The sequence below is a fragment of the Pestalotiopsis fici genome (genome assembly GCF_000516985.1).
Source record: "Pestalotiopsis fici W106-1 unplaced genomic scaffold PFICI_Scf_4, whole genome shotgun sequence".
Lineage (NCBI taxonomy): Eukaryota > Fungi > Ascomycota > Sordariomycetes > Amphisphaeriales > Sporocadaceae > Pestalotiopsis > Pestalotiopsis fici.
Genome location: NW_006917094.1, coordinates 4,381,091 through 4,387,695, shown reverse-complemented (window position 1 = coordinate 4,387,695; position 6,605 = coordinate 4,381,091).

Below are 6,605 nucleotides of genomic sequence, written 5' to 3'. Positions count from 1 at the left end.
AATTATATATATATATATATATATATATATAGCATTATTATTTAAATTAACGCGTAAATAGCGTATATACGGTTATTACGGCCGCGATCGACTTTTTAAAAAAATTAAATTTAACGTAAAAAGCAATTTATATAAAAATTATAAGTATAATACCGGATATTATAGCCTGCTTAAAAATAAACGGCGCTTTTTTACCTAATTAATATTTTCCCGCGGCCTTTTAATTTCGAAACCTTTTAAACGAGCCCGGCTAATAGCTTTCGTAATATAAATTTTTAACGTTAATAAAAATAAAAATAAATAAAGCGCGGCCGCAGCCTAAAATAATTATTATTTATAATTATTCGCTTTTTTACTTTTAAGCCTTAACGCGTTCGGTATTATTAAAATAATATTTATTAAGCCCGATCCACTTTCCCCCATTTAAATCCCTATATAAAATATTATATTTTAGCGTTTAAACCCGATAGCTAAATATATTATATAATTATTTATTAATAGCCTATTTACGGCGTTTATTAACGACGTTAGGTTTATAAAATATTAATATAATTATTATAATATTTTTTATTAGCATAAAAAAGCTATTAGCAAAAAAAATAATAAAAGCCTTATATTCGGTAAATATTATAATAATAGCCGCGTTATTTTTCGAAAGCTTTTAAAACCGCTAAATTTCCTTTAAGCGTTGCTTTTCGGGCGTAATATATAAAATAAAGCGTTTCGTAATATATTATACTAATATAATATAATTTATTCGTTTATATTTATATAGCTTCCGGTATTATTAAAAGCTAAAATAATACCCGGTTAGCTTAAATCGGGTAATAATAGCCCTAATTATTATTATATATAAAATGCCTTATATTATAAAATTAGGCTTTTAGAATTATAAGCTAAATTTAAGCCGATATATTAATAATTATATTTTTTAAACCCGAAAAAAGCCGTATCCGTACGGATAAGCCTAAATAATAATTTTAATTTAAATATAATAATTTAATTATTAAATTACCTATATTATCGCAATTTTTACGTAAAAATTTACGCAACGGCCTAAAAGCGTTTTATTTAGGCCGTTTTCGAATAATATTATTAAAACCTAAATAATTAAATTTTAAAGGTTATTTTAAACTTTAAGCTACGGTTAATAATAAAAAAACGCGGATTAACGGCGTAAAAACCTTTTAGTTATTAATAATATCGCTAATATATTTTTAAATTATACCAAGCCTAAACGCTAATATAAAATAATTTTAATTAAATATAACCTTAGTAAATTCGCGCTAAAATTTTTTTTTATAAAATATTTATTATATATACCGCTTATATACGTCTTAATATAGCCGGACGGTAGCAAAAGGTTTAAAATAGGTTTAAATAAGCGCGGCCCGGTAAAAAAAGCCTAAAATATAATTATAATACGCAAGTGGTTCCGGTATTATTTTTATTATTAAAAAAAGGGCCAATCGGTCTTATTCGCGTATAAAAAGCTATTTTAGCAATTTATAATTAATACCTAAATTATTACCAAATAAAATATTTTTTAATATATTAGGAATTATTAAAATAAAATTTATATTAATTTCCGTAATAGCTTTAAAAATATTTTCGCGTTTAATTACCCTAATTTAAATAATATAAGCACTAAAAGTATTTATTTATTTATATTTTATATTAAAGGCTTACGGAATATATATCGCTATTATTAAAATTTTATAATTATAGCGCGTTTTTTAGGTAAATTTATATTTTTCGTAATTTTTACCGTAAATCCGAATTAGCCGAAAATAAAGCGTAAGCTACTTTTAGGATAATCCGTAAATAATCGGCCGGATATTAATATTTGTATTTTCGATTTAAAGCGTAAAAAGCTATTATATAATATTATAAAGCTAAATTATTTCGGTAAATACGCTAAATATATATAAATTATCGAATATTAAAAGCAAAGCTTATTATATATATATTTATTAGTATTTTTAAAGCTTATAAATTGTAATCGGCTGCTAAATCCTGCGAATATCGATAAAATTATTTAAATAAAAATTCCCGGCCCCGATATTAATTTTAACGGGGTCCTCCGTAATATTATATTTAAATCTATAATTTACGGTTTTTATTTTGCTAATTTTTATAATAATATAAGCGCCGTTATTTATATCCTTCCGTACGTAATTAATAAAAAATATTTTAAAAAAACTTTAAAAAATTATTTTTCGGAAATAATAATTTACGAAAATAGCTATTTTATATATTATAAACGTTTAATATATAATATTTTAAATATAAAAAATGCTATAAAAAATTTAAAAAGCGTCGATAACCGCTAAATAGTATTTTATAACCCGTATTTAAACCGTAAATATTAGGTATATATTAATATTAAAATATATATAATTATAAAAACCGTAAAATATATATATATATAAATATATATAAAAGGTCCGATCGGGTTATTACGAAGCTTAATAAAAATTTATAAAATAAGGATAAAATCGCAAAATATATATTTAATAAATATATAAAGCTATATAAAGCCTATTAGCGCCTAATAAAGTTTTTTATATATAGCTTATTTTTATTTATTAAAATTTTTAATATTTATTTATTAAATTAGGATAAAATTATTTATAAGCTAAAATTAAATAAGGTTATAGCGCAAAAAAAGGTTAATAATAACCGGATAAAGCTAATAGCTTAAATAGATTTTAATCGAAAATTTGTAAAATTTTATAATATATTATATTTAAATTTCCCGTTAATATATAAATAAGATGTTCTAAGGTATAATTGGTGGATCATAAACTTAGGCACAGGGAAGCGTTTATATAATTCGTAAAATCAGGCCGTAGGAGTAGTTATAAGGCTGTATAACTGATTTATTAAAGCTTAAGGAAAGAATAACTAACTACGAAGGAATAACTACCTTTTATACCCATAAAATCAACCAATAAGAACATTCTGGAATATATTACTAATAAACTGGATTTATAATCAAGTTAATTAGTAATAAGGTTGATTTATAATCGAAGAAACCATCGAAATCTATGGATTTCTATGGTGTGGGTTACCCTGTAACCCAGGGCCACTATAGCCAGGTGCACTGGCCACACTTAGTGGGGCTGGATCCAGTGGAACGTTCCACTGGATTCCAGTGGGTTCCAGTGGCCATAGTGGCCACAACAGTCAACTATAATGACTTGTTGACTGTACAGCACTGTGAACAGTGGCTGTAAGTGGTGCTATACTGACTGTAGGTCAGTACAGGGTAAGTTCCACTGATTTCCCATATATCGTTATTTAACGATATCTCGATGGGTTTTATAGCTGTTATAACGATATGATATGCGTTATAAAGCTAATTTTATGCACTATACGATGCTGTATTAACATCCGTGCAACATAAGATAATTCGATTTTATCCTAAATTAAACGGAAAAATAAAAAATATAACGCGATCGGAAAAATATAATAAATCGGCCTTTAAGCCGGCGAAAAATTCTAGCTGCGTATATTGTTTATTATAATCCTTAGCGCGATAAATTAGGATAATTTAATAATTTTTAAAAATAAAAAGTATATAATATTTAAAAACGCTTATAAAATAAAAGGGCTAATTAAAAACGATCGGTATTAGGAATATTTTTTCGACGAATTAAAGGATTTTTTAAATAAGAAATAAATAAAAAATATTTTTTATTACGTTTTATTAATTTAAAAAATTAATAACTTTTTATATATTTAGGAGAGGTTCGGAAAATATTTTTATAACGATTTTTTAAAATAAATCGAATGTTTAAACGGTTAGCCGGCGATTATTAAAAGCCTTTATTTCGATTATAGCCTTTATTTAATCCGTCGCTAATTCCTTTTAAGCGTATTTTAAAAATTTATTAGGCTGCTTTTTACGGCTTTTAATTAAGGTTTAATAATTAGTAATTAATTTTTATTAATAAAACTCGATTATAATCGGGCCTATAAAAAAATAAATTTTACGTTAAATTTAGCCTAATTTAATAACGGCTAATAAAAAGCGTTTAATAATATTACGGCAGCTATTTCGATAAATCCGTTTAGTATATATTTTTATTTTTAAAGGCCGGCCGGGATAAAAAAAAACCTTTTTATACTAAATACTATATTATTATTACCGTTCGCTTGGCGATATAATTTTTTATATAACGTCGTCCGGTATTGCCGCGTTATTATTATTAAAAGGTAAAATTGCTTATTCGAAATTTAAAATCCTTATTCGTTTTTATTCGGATTTAATTTATACCGTTTTACGCAAAATAAACGAAGCCTAACTTTTTTAAAAAACCGCTTTTATTATTTAAAATAAAATAATTATATAAAATAAATATTATTTTAATACCGTCGATAAAACGTTACGCGATATTTAAAAGCTAAATTATTTTTTAAAGGTATACTAACCTTATTAGGCGGCGATTTCGCTTAAATTCTATTTATAATATATAAAAATAACCGCATATAAACGGTTAAAGCCTATTTTTAAAAATCGAAAATTTAAGGCCGGGTGCAAAAGCTATTTTTAATAAAAAATATACGTTTATTACGGGCGGATTTTAAAAATATAACGTACGCCTAATAATTAAATTTTTTTTTTATAATTTATATATAAACGGCCTTATTTATTTACTAAATTTTATTAAGGTTTTTCGGCGTTAAAATAAATTATTAAATTATATATATTCCCGCTTAACGTTAGCTAATATTATAACGTAGCCTAATATTTTTATTTATAAAGCAATTTTTTACGCCTATAATACCCGGGTAAACGATATAAATAACGTCTTTTTAAATCGTATACCTGGGCTTATTCGGAAATACGATTTTAGGGACGAATTTATATATATCGGCCCTTTAAAAGTCGAATTACCCCTTATAAAATATTTTTATTCGTTAAAGCTATTAAGGATACCTCTAGCTAAATTACGCTTTAAAATAAAGGCTTTTATTATATTATTACGTAATTTTTCTCCGGATACGGGAATATATAATAATACCCGTTTTATTATTATTAAATTTTATCGGAATAATATCGAAAATCGGATATTAAATAATAAATTTTATAGGTAAATAAAAGCGATCCTACGCTTATAGTTAAATTAAAATAAAGATAATTAGCCGTTTCCGTGGTCCCGCAAGCAATTTTTTATATAGCTAAGCTTTTTTATAATTATTAATAAATTTTAAAAGCAATTTTTTAATATTATAAATATTAACTTTAAAATATAAATATTTACTTATAATTAATTTTATATTATAATATCCCGAACGATAAATATCGGGAATTTAAAAATCCTATTAAGCAAGGAAATTATTATTATAAATAATATCGTTTATTTAAAAATTTTAACGTTTATTAAAAAAAAGCGTTATTAATAAATTAGCTTGCATTAATTCGTTTTAGCGTTTTTGGGGAATTTCGGCGTTTTTATTTATTTTATATATTTACATATAAAAATAATAAAATCTATAAAATATTTATTTTAAAAATAAGCATATTCGGTTATAATAATAGGTTTTCGGGCTAAAAAATATAAATTTAACGTTATTTATATTAAACGGTAAATATTTATTTATTATATTTAAATACGCCGGCTTTTAAAATATTATAACGGTTAAAAATAATTTTTTAGGCCCGAAAAAGGCTAAAAACCTTTTTAAATTTTATATTATACTAAAAAAAAGCTATAAGCTGCCGAAAAATACCGAAAAATATTAATTTTTATCGAAAAAAACCGGAAATACGGGCTAAAAAAACTATAAAAATACGAAAAATCTTATAACGGTAATTTGCTTTAAAAAAATTTCTAAATAATATCGAAAATAATCGAAAAGCGTAAAACGCGATAAAAAATAAAAATAGCCGATAAAAGCAAAAAAAAGTTAAAAATAATCGAATATATTTTATAAGTTTTATAATTTTTTATATTTTAAAATCGCTAATCGTATAAAGTTAAAAAAGGTCGAAAAAGGTTTAATTAAATTCTTTTTCCTTTTTAACCTTTTTTAAAAAGCCGCGCTTTTAAAAATTTATAAAATAAATTAACGGTCGAAATTTATCGAAAAGCTATTTTCGGAAGCTTACTAAATCGGTATAAATATTGCCTTTTTTAGCTATTATAATAATAATTCGAATAAGCATTATTATTATAGCTTTTTATAATAATATAAAAGCGAAAAAAACCGGAACCGTTCGAATAACGGTTATAAACGTCGGAAGCGGCTAAAAAAATACCGAAAATAATTATTAAAACGGCTTCGAAATTAATAACGTTAATATTATTACCTTTTTTATATTTTATATTATTCGTAATTTTTTAGCGTTAAAAATAATTAAAATTTATTATAAATTAAAAATCTGCTAAATATTTTTATTATTATTATATTTTTTATTAAAATAAATTTATAGCATATTTTTAGGCGTAAAAATACCCTTTTTTTACCGTAAATTTTTATTAATACGCTTTCGATTATTTTCGGCTATTTATAATATAAATATATTATTTATATAACCTTTTTTAATTATTTTAATATTTCGGCTAACCTTAATATTTAGCTTTAATATTACGAAA